This window comes from Macrotis lagotis, chromosome 2, assembly GCF_037893015.1.
Source record: "Macrotis lagotis isolate mMagLag1 chromosome 2, bilby.v1.9.chrom.fasta, whole genome shotgun sequence".
NCBI lineage: Eukaryota > Metazoa > Chordata > Mammalia > Peramelemorphia > Peramelidae > Macrotis > Macrotis lagotis.
This window is the reverse complement of record NC_133659.1, coordinates 124,730,919-124,753,721: the sequence shown is the minus strand read 5'-3', so window position 1 is coordinate 124,753,721 and position 22,803 is coordinate 124,730,919. Positions and strand designations below refer to the sequence as shown.

At 36.3% G+C, this 22,803-nt stretch overlaps 1 pseudogene; it reads right to left on the bottom strand.

The window, feature by feature from the left end:
* Positions 1-2,177: 2,177 nt before the first annotated feature.
* Positions 2,178-2,550, bottom strand: LOC141511947 (ubiquitin-like FUBI-ribosomal protein eS30 fusion protein; annotated as a pseudogene).
* Positions 2,551-22,803: the final 20,253 nt, after the last annotated feature.

Below are 22,803 nucleotides of genomic sequence, written 5' to 3'. Positions count from 1 at the left end.
AACAATTATATAGCACTTATACAGTTTGTAAAGCTATTTATATGTACATTATTTTATTTGATCCTAACAACAACCTGGTGTTCTTAATATCCCCATTTTACAGGTGAAAAAACTGAAGCTGAAGCATATTAAATGACTTACCTAGGATCAAACAGCTAGGAATTTGGGGGAGTAGGACTCCAGTTTTTCAGTTCTCCATAACTATAAGTTCAATACTCTGTCTACTATATTCTTATCCCCTCAGAGTTCTTACCATTCCTTGAACTAAAAAATAGGAGATTATCTACCCCTATCAACCTCAAACTCTATATGTTTCAACCCACTTCAGTGCATTCACTCCTACCATTCACTATGCCTGGCCTATGCCTCCAATTCATTTTGGAAAGCCTTTCCAAACTTTCATCCTTCAAGACTTAAGCCAAATGCCATTACCTCTTCAAAGCCCTTTCTGATTCTCCACAGATAAAAATAAGACACCTTTCTCCTCTCCAAATTCTCTACATACTATTATGTCTAGGAAAAGGTCTAGGAGACCTTTCCTTTGTCCCATCTTACTTTGCCTAATATTATCCTAATCTGTGGCATTTCTCCCTCCACATTCCCAGAGACTAAAGTCTCCTTAAGGACAGGAGTGATGTCATTTTTATCTTTGCATTGCTGGTCCCTAGCACAGTTCTTGGCAAAGTGTTCTTTGAGGGCAGGGACTGATTTGTATCTGCCTTTGGATCCACCAGCACAGGACCTGAAACATAGAAGATATTTAATAAGTACTTCTGGGTTGCTTAATTGATTGATGTTGGGTTTAATAAATGTTTGTAGAATTCTGTTCCTGTCACTGCAACACAGTTCTTTTCCAAAAAGCAGGAATGAAGTACTCACTTTCTGGAAGCTGAGATCATAAAGTCCAAGAGAACAGGGATCTTCTCTGTCTCTGTCTCTCTGTCTCTTTCTCTCTTTTCTCTCTTCTCTCTTTCTCTCTCTCCCTCTCTTTCTTTCTTTCTCCTCCTCTCTCTCCCTCCCTCCCTCTCCCTGCAATTTATAATTTTCGATAGGATAGAGACTAAGAACTTCCTGGTTTAGTACTATACCCACTATGGGGCACTGCTTTCTATGCAGTAGGACCTTAATTGATTTGAATATAAAGGAACCAATGAAAAGCTATTTCCCGATGATGGTGTAAAAAAAAGTGGAGGAAGGGATCAAAGATACCACCAAAAGTGAAAGGTTGGAGCTGGGAAGATTTTCAATTTGTATATTCAAATCAAATTCAACAAATTTACTTATTAAAGCACCTACTATGTGCCATTCACAGTATACTATAGTAACAAGGCCCTTCCCCAAAAAGACCCCAGACAATTTTTTTGGTTTTTACCTTCTCTCTCACATTTAGCTCCAGCCCCTCAGTAAAATTTACTCATTTCTCTCCTCATCTTCCATTCCACTGTTTTCTCCAAACCTCTTCTAAGGAACCATATCCTAGGAATATATCCCAGATCTGTATATGAAGTATTAATTCTATTCAAACTGCTCTGGAAATCCTGTATTGACCATGAAGCCTCTTCCCCATAAGTTCAAAGAGGATGGGATTTTCCAGGAAGTCTTTCTCCCATGATTTTAGAGAGGATGATAAATATGACCCCTCCAACCATACTTCCTGTATAGGGCAGAGGGTCAACCTGCAGGTTCAAATGCCGACCCTACCATTAGAATTCACTGTTATTCCTTAGACAAGTCCCTTAACCTGTAAGGCACCTTCAAAATCTGACATTTTATAATTTCTTCTCTAGTCCCCTACATTAATGCCAAAATTGTCTACTCATCATTCCACAGACATGTTATATATTGTCATGACTTAAAATTTTTTCTTTATTCACTCAAAAATCATTTATTATATGCCTATTATGTATCAGGTACTGTATAGAGATATAGCTACAAATACAACAGTGAGATAATCCTGCTTTATAAGTGCCTTCACTCTTTCCCATCTCCCTGTTTATAATGTATCCCCCTTCTTTCCCCATGATCATCTTCCTCCTGAAATTCAGCTCTCAATCATATTTCTCCTTTTCCAAACTCCTGGAGGATTATTATATTAATTTGCATAATTCTTTGCTTACTGGATTTTTTTTCCAATAGTTGTACTGACTTTATTGGGGACAGATGGGAACTACCAGGGATTAGGAGCTAGCATTGCCAAAGGTGGGCACTACATTGACAAAGTGTCAATTGTATTGCCCTCTTAACACATCTAGTCTTCTTTTTCTTCTCCTGCTTGGCCACTTTGGGCATCTGACCCTTCAACTTTTCCAGCTAGGGCTAAAGAGCAGTGAACTTTACCTCCTAGCATTCAGCTAGCCACTTCCAGAGTGGCCAGAAGTTCCATACTGCCCCAAGACGGCTTCATCTCCAGCGGGGAACTGCCTAGAAGCAAGACCTGATCCTTGGGAGCAATGCCCTCTAGATATGCTACCCAGGCCTTGATCTGGGCAACAGTCTCCTGCCCAGTCCCTCGAGGGTATGCAGAGCCTGTGCATGAACAAACAGCTGCATGGTAAAGCCTGGGACACAATGATCCTGCTTCTGCTGGAGTGAAGATGGAGACCAGAAAAAAAAAAACTTGCCATATGTTCCTTTTTTTTTTTTAGGTTTTTGCAAGGCAAATGGGGTTAAGTGGCTTGCCCAAGGCCACATAGCTAGGTAATTATTAAGTGTCTGAGACCAGATTTGAACCCAGGTACTCCTGACTCCAAGGCTGGTGCTTTATCCACTACACCACCTAGCTGCCGCTATATGTTCTTAATAAGAAAAAGGATATAGAGATTAAGAACTGAACCTGGGAATTCAGGGAAAACTTCCTCTACCAATTCAGATTGGCACCTTATCTTAGAGAACCATTTAGAATATGTAGATGCTAAGTAATTTGCACAAGGTCATATAGGCACTATGTGCCAGAGAAGGTACCTGTCTTCCTAGTTTTGAGGACAGTTCTCTAGCCACTGTACTATACTTCCTCTTATGTCACTAATATGACTCTAAAGCAACCTGGGATCTATGGACCCACAAAGGGTTTTATGAATAGCTTTTAGGGACCTTAAATGGGAAAAAATATTTTATTTCAATAAAATTTGTTTCCTTTATAATTCTACATATTTTATGTTATGTATTTTAAGACATTATACTGAGAAGGGGTCATAAGCTTCCCCATATTTCATATGCTAGAGTAATTTATAAGCAAGTGGCTTGTTAAATTTTCAGTGTGAGCATTTACACCTTAGAAATCAATAAATGAAGAGTAACTAGGTAGTGCAGTGGATAGAACACTGACTGTGGAATCAGGAGAACCTGGGTTCAAATTCAGCCTCAGATACCTGATATATACTAGCTATGTGATCATTATTAACATTATTAACCCCCATTGCCTTGCAAAAAAAACAAAAAAATCGATAAATACTACAACTCAGGACTTGAATTGATTATTTTATTGATTATCTAGAATTTTAAAAGTTTTAAGAACATGCTAGTAATGTAGATTAATTTTTAAAATTTGTGCTGCATGCATCTTTTTAAATATCTGGTTATTAAATATTGATCCACACACCACTAGATCCATGTCACAAAAAAGATTAAGAATTCTTGATCTAAAATAATAGAAAGCTTGTGAAATTGAAAGAACTTTGAATTTTAAATCATAAGATTGGGTTCAACTCCTCAACTCTACTATATGATAGCTATTATGACTTTGGGCAAAGAATTTAATATCTCTAAATCTCATCTACAAAGAGAGTTGAAATGGATTATTGTTTTCAACTCAGAATCAGATAATCCTATGATCCCTAATAAACACTTAGAAGACAGAGACTTACTCTTAATCACTTTGTACAGTGCTAGCAATATGTCATGTCTTTAATGGTGACCTTACTTGGTGTTGGTGAAGACTACAGTTTGCTAGCCCTTCAGATTGTGCACACCATAATTACTCACTATGGAGGTCCATTCTAACCCAACTTTCTCCTTTCTTCCCCCATCCTTTAGTTGATCCCAGAAAACTCAGAATCCAAACTAACCCTAAACCTAAAGATTCTCTTCTCAGACTTCCATTTGTCAGTGTGGGTTCTTTTCCATGGATACTTTTCCATTAGACCTGAAATAAAGTCAACAGATTTGGCTCACCAAACAGTTGCCATCAGATCCAGGCAAGATGGTAGGTTTCAATAGATGGTCACAAAAGTGAATAATGAAATACCCTCTTCAGCAAAGGTCAAATCAAACTACCTCCTTCAGAAAACCTTCCTGATTTGTCCCTCCAATTAATTCCTTTACTATCTCTATGTGATTTGTATACCAGTAATTGGCATTTTCCTACACATTGTTTGTGCAGTTCTTGTTGTGTTTGCAAATACTATATTCCCAGTCAAATAATTTGGAAACTCACTGAAGGCAGGAGTGATGAGTGCACTATTTTATATTCCCCATCACTTAGAATATGGTGCCTCATGGAGAACTCTTTTCAATCAGTGTACCATGAATATTGGTGACTGGCTGACCTTCCTCAAGCTAAGTGTACCAACCCATCCAGGTCAGATTCTTGATATTCACTTTTAGAATGTTTAACCTTCCATCCCTAGTCACCTTTTATCTTGTAAGGAGAATCCTAAGCAGCAGGTGGTTGTGCTGTCAATTATGCTTACAGATTGCAAAGCACTCCGCTAATTGCTCTTCAGGCTTCCAAAATCTAAATTGGTGCCCCAGCTCAAGGGCCAAGTACTTCCCATCCCCCCACCCCTTCCCCAGCTCTGTTCCCGAGGATGCCACCAAAAAGCCCCCTGCTCCCTGGGGAGAGATCAGCAGTTTGAGCTGTTAAAAATAAGTTGTTTGGACCCTGACCTGATATTTGTAGGGAAGTTAAAGAAACCATGTGTCTTTTTTGATTCCCACAAGTCCACCATCAGGAAAAAGAGGGAAATGTTTAATCAAAGGGAACCACATCATTTTAAGTTTACTTCTCATCATTAAAACTTTCACCCTGATAATTTCCTGATTCAGGATGAGGTAAAAGAAAGACTTAAGAGAAGACAGGAAAATCTCAAGAACATAACAAAACACTCTTATTTATCTATGGGGCAAACCTCTATGTCAACTCACTGCTATGAGTTAAGAAGACTTTTAAAAATAACTGAGTGCATATCTATATAAAAATGTGGTATTTTTTCAAATAAATAAACAACTCCATCTCCCAGTGGCTCCAGAAACCATCTGGTTTCTATGCTCTCTCTCTCTCCCTCTCTCTCTCTCACAGATGTCCTTCCTGAGTCTTAAACCACGATATTGGCCTGGGCTTCCTGTTAGGAAGTATTGGTAGGTAGCAATTCAAGAGAAATAACATCAGAGCATATTTTTAATTGCTGTTTTAAAAGCATGTGGCATGTGACACATGCCTCAAAATATCCATTTACAGGTTGACATTGCTAAAGGTTGTCCCACAACTTACTTCTTAGTAGCTCAAGACAAAGGACCCCAGCTCTTCCATAATTCAAGAGAACTGCTTAAGCCTACAAAGTCATTCAAAACTCATGGTGACAGGAATATGGCTACTAAAAATTGATGGTTTCTTGGCTTACTTCAGTGGTCTGTCAAATCAAATCAGCAAGTATCTATTAAGTGCTTAATATGTGCCAGCACTTTGCTAAACACTGAAAATGCAACAAAGCCTTGTCGGAGTATTGCTACTGAAAGAATGATACATGATAGTTGGCTTTATAACATACTTCAATATGCCATAGATTCAGTTTACTGAGGGCTCAGATCATATCCCCTGAAGATATTAGATATCCAGGTGTAGATCACAGAGTTTGAGTCACAGAAAGCACCAACATATCAAAAATCACAAACATAATGATTTTTTTATTAAAGGGGGAAAGCTCATATGTCCAATAGCAAAGGAAAATCTTGGTAAAGATCCTGTAAAAGCTTGCCAGGGAAACTGCAAGTTCAGTTTAGATAGAGATCTTTATGAACTCAATGAAGTTGGTCCCCTTTATTACAATCATTCCTGGTTATGTAACCTAGAAAATCAAGTAAGTCTCTGTTCAGGTTCAGTCATGTCCAACTCTTCTTGACTCCATTTGGTATTTTTCTTGGCAGAGATACTGGAGTAGATTGCCATTTTCTTTTCCAGTTCATTTCATGGATGAGGAAACTGAGGTAGACATGGTTAAGTCACTTGTCTAGGATCACAAGTTAGTAAATGTCTGAGGTCTGAGGTCAAGTTTAAATTCAGGAAGATGAATCTTTCTGTTTCCAAGTCCAGTGCTTTATCCACTCTACCACCTAGCTCCAGGGAGCTCTGGAGACCAATCAGATACCAACTATCCTTTCTGATTGAGCTGAAAGTTTTGTTTCCTGGATTCAGACAACAGTTATTATTATAGCTAAAAATGAGAGTCCCTTTGGTCACCCTATTTTTTCCATATAAAATCTTCTACAAAATCTCTCTCTTATATACCAATAGTCCCTATATAATGAAGGGCACACCATCTCCCATTTCTGTAGTTATGTATTGGCAGTCTTCCATGGCCACCATGTCATCTCCCTTCATATCTACTTCACAAAAACCTTTTCTTTCTTCAAGACTCAGCTTCTTTCTAGATGCTTCCTTCTACTGATATCATCTTTCCTTATTTTAATACTTATTTATATATATATATATATATATCCCTCTTATATTTATTCTATATATTTTCAGAGATTCATTTCTTTCCTTCTTTAGGATGTAAGTCCCTTGAGAGTAGCTATTATTTTATCCATTTACATCCCCAGCATCTAACACAGGGTCTGCCAGAATGCAGGAATTTAATACATTTGTGCAACTTGATTGATTTCCTAAACCCAGTATTACAACAATGATGATAATAGTAATAGTAGCATAGTATTAGTACCAGTACTACTAGTAGTAGTATTATTAGTACTAGCAATACTAGCAGTAATAGTAATGTACTTATACTATCACCAAGAAAGGCCACTAGAATCTAAGTTCCTTGGGGAGAAGGGATTGTTTTATTTTTCTCCTTATATCCCAGGTCCCACTGTATAATAACCACTTAATAAATATTTGTTGGATTGTCTACTACTTTTGAAAAAACTGTGACCTTATAAAAACAAATTATTTATGTTATAAAACCAGTTTTTGCTCTATCAAAGGATAAATAATTAACTCCCCATTGTCAAAATCTGGAGCTCATACATTCTGAATCTTTTTAGATTTTTAGACTTTCTAAGACCAAATAACTCATTGACCTTCCTATTTTTCAGTACTTGTAAATGTAGGTTTTCATATTACTAAATACTTATCGAGAAGAAGGAAGTTGCAATGTGGGGAAATGTGCAGTGCTGGAAACCTCTAGTCACTTATGATTGATGAGAAATGAATATAAACATTTCTGGTATATCTATGTAAATCAGAAGGATCATAAATTTTAGAACTGGTATGGACCTTAGAGGTCATCTAGTCTAATCTCATTTTACAGTTGAGAAAATTGAGGCTTAGAAATGCTAAGAAGCTTACTCATTAAAAAAATAAGATTTGAATCCAAAATCATAGAATTCAAGTTGAATAGGAGCCCAATGGCTAATCCAATTCTTTCATTTTTTTATGGATGTGAAAACTAATACCCAGGAAAGTTAAATGGCCTTGTCCATACTCAAACAGGCAATAAGAAGCAGAGTTGGGCTTTGAACTTGGTTCCTCTGACTCCAGAATCTTTGCTCTTTCCAATGTAATGTCCCCTATTAGGAAATATGATTATAGAATCCATTCAGTCAGTTTTAGCTAAGATTCCTAAGGTTTCTATGATACCTCCTAAAGATCTTTCATCTCTAGGATCCTTCGATGGTATGACCAACTTTTCTAGAATGCATCAATTGCTGAACATTATGTTTTGGGGGATCTTATTATTGATACTTATCTTGATGGCAGGTCATTTAAGTCCCGATCCCTGTTTTTGTGAAGCTTCCTCTTCCTACATCCAAGATTCTTTATTATATGTCACCATGGACAGAAGTACCAACCAGTTACCAAATGAAAACACATTTCTCCCACTGCATAGGTCCAGATGGCACTTGAGAAAATGGCACCCCAGAAAACACCCTGCTTCCTGTCCCCTTCCCTAGACCTGCATCTTTCAAGACAGTGTGCTAAAAGCTGTGTCAATCTCAGGACTGTCTGTCACCCAGGTGTCCTGCAAATTCACAGAAAGAAACATCCTTCTTCCCTATTTCTACAATAAGCAAGGTAAAATAATGCATTTTCCTTCAAGTGTAATGATTAAGACTGACTGAACAGTAGCAGTACATTTAATGTGAATTTTTTTTTCTAGTAATGGTGATAGATTTGCACTGAGAACAACACACTCAATACCTCTTCTCTTTGACTAATGGCACATATGTGCAAGACAATTAGTTGGGGTTAGTTAGACTCTATGGTGAAAGACGTGGACAAAGGTAACTGATCCACAGAAAGTTTAGACTTAAAGCTCCTAGAAGAGTTAACTTCTTACTCTGACCGACTGAATTAGATAATCATAAGCACACATGTTAAATAATTATGGACAGTGTGTCAGTCATCCAACAACCCGACAGCTAAATGGTTCAGTGGATAGAAAACTGGATCTGGGGGTCTGAGTTCAAATGTGATCTCAGACACTTATCTATGTGACCCTGGACAAATCACATAACCTCTGTTTTCCTTAATCCACAGTAAAAAGAAATGGAAAATCATTTCAATATCTTTGCCAAGAAAACCTCATGAACAGTATGGTCCCCTCAGTTTCAAAGAGTCACATATATCTGAACAACATGGCCCAAACACTGTGTTAAACACAAAAGATATAAAAATGAAAGGGGCTTGCATTCTAATGGAAGTGATAATATGCATGCATAAAATTATATACATAATCTTTATAAAGTGAATACCAAGGTGGTGATGAGGAGTGCATTAGCAGCAGAGGGGATCAGAAATAGTTTCATAAAGAAATGTCAAGTCTTGGGGGAAAAAATCCAATAATTCCAAGAAGATACAGTAAGTTTCCTCTATTGAGGGACAGGTAGTACAAAGGTATAATAGCAATAATAGTGATAACAATAATAATGGCTAGCATTTATATGGTGCTTTAAAGTTTATAAAATATTTTATAAACATTATCTCATTTAGTGTTCACAACAACTCTGGGAAGTAAATGCTGTTATTATAACCACTTTCAGACGAAGAAGATGAGGCAAAGAAATATTGAGTGAGCTAGCATTCTAGAACACTTATCAGAAGCAGGATCAGAACTCAAATCCTGATTCTGGAGTCCAATACTCTAGCCATTGCCCAGCAGGGTAGAGTGATATAATGGTAGATGGAGTATTCTATGTGTAAAACAGTGAGCAGGTCAATATGACTGGGAGTAATATTTATATTTTATATTATTTTTACATTACATAATGCATAAAAAAACTGAACAAATAGGAAGAGACCAGGTTGTAAAGAGCTTTAAGTGCCAGAGTTTACATTTATTCCTGAAGAAAGTAGGGAGCCATCAGAGTTTAATAAGGAAGGGATCAATAAGATAAGACTTGTAATTTAAGAAAACCTTTGGCAGCTATATGGAAAATGAATTGAAGTGGATAAGAAACTTGAGGTAAGCAGGCCAAATAGGAGACTAAAACAATAATCCAGATAAGAGAAACTAAGAACCTAAACTAGGATAGTAGCTAAGAGTGAAAAGAAGGCATCAGCTGCAATAAATGTTGTGGACATAGAACTCTAACTCCATTGTGTTCTGTTTCACTCTACAATCTAAGATGAAAGGAAAGGCTCTGAGCTAAGCAGTTCACAAATATCTCATTTGGTCCACATAATAATCTTGGAAGGTAAGTGTTATTTTTATCTTCTTATTACAGTTGAGAAAGCTAAGGTAGTCAGAAGCTAAGTGATTTCCCAGTGTAATATCACCAATAAATGTCTGAGACCAGATTTGAAACCAGGTCTTCCAGGCAGAAGTCTCTATCCCCTGTCTCATCTGGTTTCTTCTAAAGTCCTTTGAATGAACCAGGCAAAAAAGTTAATACTCAGAAAGAATGGCCTCCTCTGGGGGCTGACTGTGCATAAGATCCAGCCCCACATTAGGAAATGGAACATTATAAAGAGGACAGGGGGTCACCTCAGTTTTTGATCTAACTGGGCAGAGGAAGAAAGAAAAGTTGTAGGAGTAGAAGAAGGAATTCATGACAGGAGGGAAGAGGTGGGAACAAAGGAAAGATGCAAATACTCGTTAGTGGTAGAAGGCATAGTGACTTTGAGGTACTTCAAGGAATGAAAAAAGAAAATTTGAATATTTGAAAGAAAAATTATAGAGTAATTACAATTTAATTAGACTATGAGTCAGGGTTTAGTTACCTATGCCTTGGTATTTATTCTACACATATTTATAATGTGGATATATATGTACACACACATATATGTGTGTGATATGCTGTTATATCTTAATCACGTCCAACTCTTCATGACCCCATTTGGGACTTTCTTGGCAAAGGTACTAGAAGAGTTTGCCATTTCTTTATCTAGCTCATTTTATAGATGAGAAAACTGAGGTAAACAAGATTAAGTGACTTACCCAACTAGGAAGTGTCCAGAGGCTAGATTTGAACTCAGAAAGATTCCAAACCCAGTGCTCTATCTACTGTACCACCATGATAGAAAGATATATACGCACATAAACATTCATATATATATATATATATATATATATGCATATTCTCCTCTACAATAACCCTAACTAGCTTCCATATGAATACCTTAATGAGAGGGAAATCACTTCCTCAAGAAGTTAGCATCAATGTACTTCAAAGCTAACTCAGGGTTTCTCTTCACTATCATATGGTATCCCTAACTTTTCCTCTAACTTGATCCCAATTAAATTGATATCCTAAACAGCTTAATACGTGACTGGCTAGATGAACTGAAAAGCTATTTTTATGCTAGATAGTTAATGTGTTGTCTTCCAATAAAAATCTAGATTCCTGAAAAAAATTCTATACCCCACTAGAAAAGTAATCTACAGTGGCCATAGTTTCAGGCACTATGTCAGTTTCATGGGACAGATATTTGGAAAGAGGAAAGGAGATTTTTAAACCTATCACCCAGACCGCAGCACAAGACAACTGTTGACTCTAGAGTCAGAGGACCAGGGTTCAAATTCCACATTTTTATGATTACTGCATGTGATGGACAAATCACTAAAACACCTCCTGCCTCAGTTTCCTTATCTGTAAAATGAGGGAGTTAGACTAGAAGGTTTCTGAGATCTCTTCCTTCTCTAAGTCTATAAGCCCTTATGTAAGAGGCCAGTCCTACATTATCCCAGTTTTTCCTACTAACCTCTGAAAAAATAATGTTGTTCTGCCTAAGGAGAAAAGAGACAAGAAGCTTAGCAACTTGTCAATTGGTATATATTCATATATGCAGAGATAGTATATTTGCAATTTATTTATGAAATCATTTTCATGATTTATAATAGTTTCTATCTCCTTCTAACCCATGATACAGATGTCAGTGTAATTCTATTTTTCACAGGTCCTAAAAGTGTCTTACATTACCTACCAAATAAAGTCCCAGTGGCTAGCATTGAAGATTTTACAATTTGACTCCAAGGTACCCCGGTGGCCATAGCTTATGTTATTTCCCTAAAGCATACTACTCTTCAGCAAAAGGAGATTAATCCTTATTTCTGAGTATGCCCAGCACTTTCCCATGTCCATATCCATTCCTTTTGTCAAGAATTCCCACCTCTTTTCGATATATAAGTGGTGAATATTTCCCATCTTTCAAGATAGCTCTTCCTAAAGACTTTATTAATGTCAATTCTCATCATCATCATCAAGAAGTATTCTTTCTATGAGTGAATAATCATAGAACTTCACAGATACACTTACTGTATCATGTTCTAGTTTTAGATTATAGTTATTTGTGTTCTTAATTAGTATTCCTCACTAAAATTCTACTCTTATCTCCTGGCAAAGAGATGATCCTGGACCCCTAAATGTTTCACCTGAAAAGTAAAAGCTTTGGTAGATACTAATTACCAAGCTGAAAAATCTTCCAACCTAGTAATGGACTATATTTCTAACACTGAGATCTAGTGAAACTGATCTCCTTGTTAGCTCCTATACAAAATACTCCATCTCCTGATTCCTAGCATTTTTACTGTCCATCATGCCTGGAATTGTCTCTTTTCCCTAGCTGTCTGATTCCCTTGAAGTCCCAGCTAAATTCCACCATCTACAGGAAGTTTTTCCTAATTCCCTCTATTTCCAAAAACTTCCTTCTATTGCTATCTCCAATTTATCCCTTATAAATGTTATAGTAGCATTTATTATGAATAATAAATGTTTATCAGTTCATTGACTACATTCAGAAGACCAGACCAGACAATTTAGAAAGTTTCATTGCCAAGGTGGTTATTGTCTACTGTAGTCTTATAGCAGACCACTAAATTATATGGATTATAGTGAACATTGGTGAAGTCATATCCTCGAAGCAGAGGAGGAACATTTAAGTTAAGGGAGGAGAGAAATACAGAGGTAGAGTAGGAAATAGAAATGTGCTGCCTTGAAGGTAGTTATATCTTTATATCTGAATATTCATTCAATGAACATTTGTTAATGTTATGATAGCAAAAAATTTAAAATATGTTTTGCTTTCAAGCTACATATATTCTACTAAAAAGTTACAACATAGCACACAAAGAGCAGATAAAAAATTAATTTGAGGAAGAGAGCATTGACAACTGTAGGAGTTCAAGGAAGTGGCACCTGAACTGAATTTTAAAGGAATTTAAGGAGCCATAATGCTGTACATTATGTTTCTGAAATATTGAGTATGTGATACTGAATGATGAGTGATAATTGAAAATTACTCTCTTTGTGTTGCCCACTAGTGACACTTTAGATCAACCAATGATCAAAAGCATGCTTTCAGATGGACTGTAACTAAAAGAAAGATCTGGCTGGCCTCTCTTCTCACACTTTGTAAACCAAAGTGCTTTATCTAAAATAATAATCCGGCCCAGAGTGTAGTAAATCCTGGAATTTACCTCCACTGCCCCATAGCTACCCCCTCCAGAGGTCCCAATCAAGTGCTGTTTGTACTTCTCCACCGCCTTTATTTGTTTAAGAGGCCAGACAAGGCAAACACTCGTGATGCCTTGTTTATCCTGTGGCTTTCACTAGAGCTTATTAAACTCATCGTTACTTCATATAAGCTACAGATATGTGGTTGGGGCCAGCTAGTGTTGACAGTAAGTAACAGACACCCTGCCACAAGGTAACATGTTTATATTCTCAGTTGGATGCCTGGTGGATTTTGTCCCTGTAAAACCATCACAGATAATGAAGCTACTATCAGATAAGTGACTATAATAAATGACTACGATTAGGGTTCTGGCTGATGAAAACACTTGGTGGTCTCTCCAGATTGATTTGGACAAACCCCAGACTCAGTTCACTTGGGAAAAAAGTGGGAGAAAAGCATTTTAAAATCAAATTAATATAAGAATTCATTTCATAGACTCCCATTAGATTTCTAACTGGGCAAAGGAGATCAATGGAGGGAAAAAAAAAACTTTCCTCTTACTTTTCTAATCTTCTTCTCTACCACCCTAAAAAAAAAAAAAACACTTTACCTTCTAAATTCATAAGGTGTTATTTACACCATTCTAAAATTATCACCTCCCCACAAACTTCGTCTCTGAAATTCCAGAGTCAGAGGCCCAGATTCCTCACGAAGGGTGGGAGCAGAGATCTTTAAAACAGTGGAGGACCCTAGCTAGATATTTAAAAATAAGATCATTATCTTTCAGGAACTTCTCCAAAAAGAATCCATCCTATGCTTAAAACAATTGTCCTTTTGGAATAGGGGTGGTAAAGGGTGGTCTAATGTTTTATTGATAACTTTTTATATGTACCCCTCACCCTGACCCCAATAGAATCCTTTACCATAAAAAAGAAGTACATTCAAGCAAATGAAGTATATTGGCCATATATGACAATGCATTCTATAATCAGTCAACCATCTTTGTGCCAAGGAATTACTTTCAACATTAATCAGCTGGTCAAGATTGCTCATCACATTTCAGATTCCAATGCCTTTTGTTGTGGTTTTCCTTTACATTATAATAATCCTTAAGAATTTTCTCTTAATTTCATTTAACTCATTAATACCTGTATCTTAGGATCACAAACTTAGGATATGTACATAGATGTATATGTATAAATTTACACATATTTATATATGTGTGTGTATGTACTTGCAAATATATTTATATATTTCCCATGAGACTGCACTCTTCTTTCATCATCATACCCCAGAAATCCTTTCATGCTCTGAGAAGATGGTCTGGAAACCTCTTCAACCCAAGAATACACCCTGTGGAAGTACCCTCTATAGAAAGAGCTCCTCCCTGGGATTAAAGAACTCCTCCCCAAACCTCCATTTAAGGAGGGTGGCCAGGCCATCCATCTCCTCATTTTCCATCAGATTGTATTTCTGTAGACTCCTCCATCATGGTCCAAGGTAAAGCACCATGAAGAAAAATAACTTTTCATCCAGACCCCTCTCTCCCCTCTGTCTCAACTTCTTTTTTGATATATTGTCATTCCCATAAGAATGTAAACTGTTTGAAGGCAGAAACTGTCTTTCTTTTCCCATACATTTGTATTTTCAGAGTTTAGCATAGTGCAAATTGTTTTAAGTGTTTAAGTATTTAAGATTTGTTGACTGACTGACAATTTGTAATCTCATGTGCTTTATTTTATATACTTACAAACATTAATCTGAAAAAGTGTCCTCTAGACCTCACCAGACTGTCAAAGAAGTCCATGACATAAAAATGATTAAGAACCCTTGATGTCTACCAGAGTTTCTCTGAATTCTTGATATTCAGCATTTTTTACAGTGAAAGAGTGTTCTCTTTATATGCCACAGTTTGTTAGATTATTTACCCAAATAACAAATGGTCACAACTATTCCTCCACCCTAGGGAAAAGTGACATTCATACCACAATAGTAGACAGCATAGTATAGTTTAAAGGAAGCTATCTCTAAAGTCAAAGGTTCTGAGTTTAAATCTACCTTTCCTATGAACTACCTAAGTAGAGAATCAAGTTACTTTTTTCTTGGAACTTTTCCTCATCTGTAAAATGAGAAGACATTGACTAGATAACTAAAAAGATCCTATCTAGTTTTAAATTTTGAGATTCTAGGATCTCCTGAAATTTGATTCAATTTTACCATATTAATTCTGTTGTCAAAGACTCAAGTGGCAGCTCACAAAGCATTTCCATAATCACTTGTTAAAGGTTTCTGTTTATACCAGTCAGGCCCTCATTACATGATGGAGAAATAATAGTACACCATTTAAGCACCTTGCTGAAAAGGTCTTTAAAAGACATTTATTCCTTTGTACAGTATAGTCGTTTATGGGATGACTTATAGATTTATAGTAGAATATATAAGGGTGTATGTATATACATATATACATAGATATTTAACTTTAAAATGTGCTGAAAGGAAGATTGCAAAAACTTTTAAGAGACTTGTAAAGATGATACTAGCAAAGTTGAAAATGACTGGCAGTAAAACGTGCTGAGATGAATTATCTTTCTATTGTGACAACAATTTTGTTTAAGTCATGTCAGGATGGCATGCTCCAAATAGCTTCCCTTTTCTCTTCCTCAGTCAACTGTTCCCTCAAAGTCTGTCTCTACTCCCATCCTACTTCTCCCACCCCCTTTTCATCACAGTTCCATTTACAAAATCATCTAGAGGGGAAATACTCTCTTGTAAAGGTATGTTGACTCTGGGGGTTTCCATTTTCATTTGATTTAATATTTCCTAATAATAGTTTTAGGGGAAATTACCCAGAATAGCAAAGTGATTTCCCCCCCCCAGGAATAAATGCTTTGTGGTCCCAGGGTGATTGATGGGGTTTCTCTGTATCACTGTTGCCAGAAGATCTCATAAACTTAAGAAAGCTGCCAGGAATCAGTCTGTTTACCTTTTCACGAGTTTAAAGGTGATTTATTTGACCTTTGAAAACTGGGATCATACTTCTTGCTGAAAACAGCACTCATTTCAGCATTAAATGGAAACTGTCAAGATGCTGCAGGTTTGAGTTTGAGCTTCCTTTATCACTTCTCTACCTGCTCTAGACTAGTTAAGGAATCTGTTTAAAAATAGCTTCTATATTGAGAAAATTGTATGTTTTAATTGTTATTTATATATGTCAAATTTCCATATTCTTAAGACATGATTTTAGTTTAGCCCCAGTGAAATTCCCATCTTCTATAAGGAACTTGTCTCAACCCCTCTTAATTCTAATGCCTTCTCCCTTTTAATTATTTTTATTTATCCTATATATATGGCTTGTTTTTACATAGTTTTTGTTTGCTTGTTTCCCAATTAGATTGTGATATCCTTGTGATGAAGAGATATATTTTACCTCTTTTTGTATTTCTAGCATATAGTAGGTGCTTAACAAATATTTATTGACTAACTGATCTCTACATAGCAAATAAATATTATTTGATTAAGTCATATGAACACATCTGTATTTTTAACAGTTCAAAAATTCTTTCAACAAATATTTGTATTTTTATTATTGACCCTTTGCCAAATAATTAAGAAAACAGCTTTTTATTCTTCATGACTCTGAATAATAACTTGAAATCAACAAAAAAGATTTCCAAGAGATAACAACATAACTCAGAAATAATTTCCAGAACAAGTGGTATCATTAATGATACCATTACTTTTATAGGAAGAACAGTGGTTTTGATATCTTTCAGAAAGAAGGAAAAAAAGTTTTATAGTCTTCTCTTCTTGTCTTTTTAATCAAAGCATGTTGTTGGAGCAATTTGGATGAACCTACAGTAGTGATCAGGGACATAAGGGTTGAAAAGAAAGCATTCATCCCAACTTAAGTAGTATGGTAAATGCAGAAAGTTGTGATTTCATCATAACTAAATGGGATCAAAGACTAGAGATTTAGCTGACTGGTAAAGCTGTGAGCATGAATACCCACAAAAGAGCTGAAATACCCTAAGAAATTATGGTAAAGTCCCTTCCTCTATAGAACCTCTAATGATTATAGTTCTGCAGAGAAATAGCAAACAGAACAGTGCCATGAAGAATTACCCATAGCAGCAAGGAAGAAATAACTTAGCAAAGGACATTAATAGTAAAGTATTCAATACAAGTGGCATGATTAATCCATGAGAGATTCCAGATAGGAGCAAGGATTTCTCTGGATACATATGTTCCCCATGTGAGTGTTCTTTCCTATAGGTGGCAAAAGAATTTAGGGAAAAGTCCATGTATTGGGGGAGAGAGTTCCATGTTATTAACTTGCATCTTGCTATACTGTTTTTATTAAATTCCTTTTACTTTAAACTATGTTCTCTAGTAAGTCTGATAAAAGAGAATCATCAGTAGGGGCTCATGAGCTGCAGATTTTAATATATGTTGACCAAAAGCATGCCTAGGTAGCTTAATGAGAAAAAAATAGCCAAAAAAAAGAATGTCTCAAAAACATCTTAAAAGCAAACAACTTTGAAAGCTGCAAGGGCAATGATCAATACATTGATCATTCATGATTCCAATGGACTAATTATGAAATATGTCATCCATTACAGAAGAGCATTTCAAAATAGCATAGGGTACATTTCCACTGATGATGTCTGCTGGGTTCAGGAATTGCACGGAATACAATAATCTAAGACTGGATACTTGATCTTCAGCAATTTTAAAGGGTTTTAGAGTTGGTCAGGAACATAGAGATCATCTAGTTCACTCCACTCATTCAGAAAACCAAGTTAACTTATTCAAGAATACAGTGAGGGTTAGGATTCAGAGTCGGTGGATTTTAAATTAAAACACAGAAGATGTTAAAAAGATATTAAATTAAAATAACAGAAGAGTTTGATATTTAGATGACAACAGAAGGGTCAAGTTTACTCTGCAATCTCCTTTTGGTTCTAGCCTATAATCCTATGATGCACTACCAATTTTGGATGATATTTCATATTTCCCATCACATATAGAATATGCTCTCAAATCATTTTCTATTGACTTAGTAAAACTAAGCTCTACATCCCTGTCATTGCTTTCACAATACTCTAAACTATTCACACACATAAAGAAAATCAAAGGTTCAGCAGAATGTGCCCTAAGTAATTTATGTCCTGAAATAGAGTACTGACTCTGTCAGAGCTTAAGCTTTCCAGAATGACTATGTATATACTGAAGGTGCTACTGAGTCTCATTTTCCCTTTCAAGTATAATAAGACTCTACTTTCAAATTATTTGAGCCCAGAGGGGACATCAGCCTTCCTTTTTCCTCAATTTCCATATTCTTTCCCTGCATGGATTTGAACTCAAACAAAAGAGAAACTAGCCTAACTGCTACCAGCCATCAATACAACTTCTTAGAATTGAAGGGAATCCAATTGTTAGCCACTAGAAATTCAATGACCAAGATGGCCATGGCTTCACTCCTGAAGTCAGTAGTGTCCTCTCCTCCTGACCACCTAATTTAGGACACTAGAAGACTTCATCCAATCAAACTTGGCCAATGAGTAAAGAGGTTCAAAGAATTGAAGTGCCTATCCCAAGGTCACAGGGCAGTAAGAAAAGCCTATGTTCCAAGCAACATCCTCTGACCCTTACACAGTGCTCTTTTTTACAGCACTAAAAGAAGTAAAATGAATTCCAACAGTATCTATTTGGTAAGGATAAACATTGGCTCTTGGGAATGTTACCATTCAATTAATATCATCAGATCCAGACTGATTGACCTCCATGAGTTTCTTTATGAGCTTTTCTTTTCACATAATATCTTGAGCTTGAGAGAACTTCAGAGGCCATCTAGTCTCATCCCCTCATTTTGAAGGAGAATGACGGCCATGGATATTAAAATTACTTCCCCAAAGTCACCGAGGAAGTAGTTATCAGAGGTCTGATTTGACCCCAGCTCCTTTGACTCCTCCCAAAAGTCTTTCTACTAGGAATGGGAATTGAACCTAAGTGGACACATATCTATTGAAACTAAAGTCAAACACTATAAGCACTTGGCCATTCTGCTGTAGGTAAGATACTTTCTCTTAGCAAAAATCAAACCCTGACCACTCTGGAACCTAACTGCTAGATCACCATAGAATTGTGAGAAAATTTATCCCAAGATGATGAGTGGATGAAGGAAATTTTGCCTAGTTGCTGAATATTTGTCAGACCCTGGACAAAGTGTTTTAATTCGTGACAAGAAAAGGAGGGCAGAAAAACAATCTGCTTTGTCCCAAAGGTTTCCATCAAGGCATCTGTGATTTGAATGGAACCATCTGTGCAAAGTAGAAGGATATGTTAGAATACTGGGAGAAATTGTATTTTTCAGAGTCTGAGAAGATGGGGACTGTTGGAGCTGTCAATAATAATCCATGTTTAGCTCCCACATCACAGCTAATTAGCCTGGCTGGGAAACATGGGGTTATTTATGGGGTTATTTATGTACTTGAAGAGGAAGAATTACATAAAATTGACCAAAATATGAAAGTTTTCAGTCAAATGGTATTTCAACTGGTAAAGTTTTATTTGAAACTAGAGTAGAGAATGAAGAGAAGTTAACAGTAAACCCAAATGTAAAGAGAACCAGGGACATTAAAGAATTAATTAATTATTAGTCAAATTAATTGAGTACACCTTATTTTCTAATGTTTCCAATAAAGAGATAGCATGAAATTACTTAAAATATAAGTTGTTATAAAAGTTGAGAATTTTTACAGTTACTTTGAATGTTCTAACAGTCATAGGCAAGGATATGGACTAGTAAATCATAATATCATGATGGCTATGACTGATTATTAAACCAGTTCTTCCATTTAACTCTTAGGTATGCCCTACACATAAAATGTTGCCAGGAGTTATCAGAATTGTTAGAGTTTATAATTATTTCACAATATTGGTGGTATGCTGCTAAATGTTTAACAACTTTGGGAAATGGGAAGGAATAGGCAAATCTAATCTATATTATTAACATTTTCTTCATTATGTTCCAAAATCTAAATATCAACAAAAGAACAAACCAAGTCTGATTAGCAGTACTTGTGATTTCCAAAGCGTAAAAGCTCATCATTGAAAATTTAGCAATCAGCTCTCCTAAGTCTATTGCTAAGATTCTTTAGAACAACTGATAAACAGCTAACTTCCATAAAATTATGCAAGGTAGCCAGATATTGCAATACATGTAGTGCTGGAGTCAGAATCAGGAAGACTTGCCCATGGTCATATTCTGAACTTATCAGGTCATAAATCTTTGACTTTCTACCTCTTCTTCTGTCTTCTCATACTAAGCCTTACTCTTAATCCACATCATAACTTTCTTTCTCTAGAAGTCTCATTTCTCTCTCTAGCCATCATTTCTCCTCCTCTTCTCCCCATCTTGATCAATTGGTTAACCAGTTCAAGTCTACACTGTCCTCTCACCTGGAGTCCCTGAACCCCTTATCATATCACTAATTTACAATGCCAAACTTCAGACTTGTATTCACTCTCTTCATACACTGTCTTGATAAGTACTAAATGAAAGTAGGAAAAAATGAATAAGCACTGATTAGATCCACTACAGAAGCAATCCTACACCTCCCTTAACACCTCACTTTTCACTCTCTGAAGTGTATGTGGTGTTTAAGGAAGACTAGCTCCTGTAATGTAAGGCATGCTCATCTACCTTTGATGTTAACTCCAGTTCTCACCTGTGGCTCCAAGAAACTGTAGGATGCACAGCAGCCAGATCCCAGTAAAAACTGTCTCAGCATATATGGGTTAAATAAGGTTGAAGGTAAGCTTTGAAGAGTTAGGGCAGTATCTGCCCTGAGCAGATAGATGAAAACCTCCCCCAGCTAAATGGGAGGATAAAAGCAATTTGTTCCAATGGTCATAAAGGTAGCAGGAAGAGGTATCATTGAGGACTTAGAGCTTAGACATCAAAGATGCTAGGGTCATTTACTGCATCCCAAGCTATCCTGACTTTTGTCAGGACAAGGTCAACACCTGTCATCAAATTTCTTGAGAAGACCATTTATAATATGTGCCTCCACTTCCTCTCCTCTCACTCTCTGTCTAACCCCTTACAATATGGCTTCTGATCTCATATTTTCACAAAAAAATGACTCTCTCTCCAAAATTAATAGAGACCAATTGTTTTTCATTTAATTGCAAAGTAGTACTATTTCACTTGATGGTCAACTCCATGAATTTAATTAACAATATTATGCTGACATTCACAAATTCACCTTTCCTGCCCTAACCTTTGTACTGATCTCCAACCTAACCACCGCAAATGCCTTTCAGATATCTAGAATTGGATGTTAGTAGACAACTTAAACTCAACATTTTCAAAAAGAGTTACAAAATCACCCCCATTCCCCAAATTTCCCTGTACCTGGCAAGGCCAACACCATCCTCCCAGTCTCTCACTCTGGATTTCAAAGCCCTTTAAAATCTTTTTTTCACATTTTATGTTTTGTTTTATTTTATTTTTCCCCAGTTACATGCAAAAAAAGCTTCAACACTCAGTTTTAAAATGTTGAGTTCCAAATTCTCTCCCTTCATCTCACCCCAATTCCCTTCACTGTGAAAGCAAGTTTTTGACATAAACTTATGATTAAAAATATATAATCATGAAAAATATTACCACAAAAGTCATGCTGTAAAAGTAAATATAACACTCCCCCCAAAAAATTCAATAAAAGTAAAGTTAAAAAAGTATCCTTCAATCTGTATTCAGATACCATCATCTCTTCTTTTGGATCAATAGTATTCTTTTTTTGTTTGTTTTTGCAAGGTAATGGGGTTAAGAGATTTGCCCATGGTCACATAGTTGGGTAATTATTAAGAGTTTGAACTTGGATTTGAACTCAGGTCCTCCTGGCTCCAGGGTTGGTGTTCTATCCACTGCACCACCTAGTTGCCCATTGATAGTATTCTTTATCAAAAGTCCTTCAGAGTTCTCCTGGGTTGACTTACCTGCTGAGTACAGGTAAGTCATTCACAGCTGAACATTTTACAATATTGCTGTTTCTTTGTATATAGTCCATTTCCCATTGCATCTGCTCATTTAAGTGTTTTAGTGAGAGCATCCTATTCTTCATTTCTTGTAACAGAATAGCATTTCATTTTAATCACATACCACAATTTGTTCAGCCATTCCTCAACTGGTAAGCATCTCCTCAATTTCCAGTTCCTTGCCACCAAAAAAAGAGCTGCTATAAATATACTTACCCATTTAGGTCCTTTTCCTTCTTGTTTTTTCATCTCTTTTGGAATATAGACCTCATAGTGGTATTGTTAGGGTAGGCATGGTTTTGTAATCCTTTGGGCATAGTTCCAAAATGCTCTAAAGAATTGTTGAGGGATAGCTAGGTGGCGCAGTGGATAGAGTACTGGCCCTGGAGTCAGGCATACCTGAGTTCAAATCCAGCCTCAGGCATTTAATAATTACCTAGCTGTGTGGACTTGGGCAAGCCACTTAACCCCATTGCCTTGCAAAAAGAAAAAAAAAATTTAAATTAAAAAAATTAAAAAAAAAGAATTGTTGAACTCTTTCACAACTCCTCCAACTGTGCATTAATATCTTATTTTTCCTATATCCCCTCCAACATTCATCATTTTCTCTTCCTTGTCCTATTAGCCAATCCAATAGGCAAACGGTAGTACCT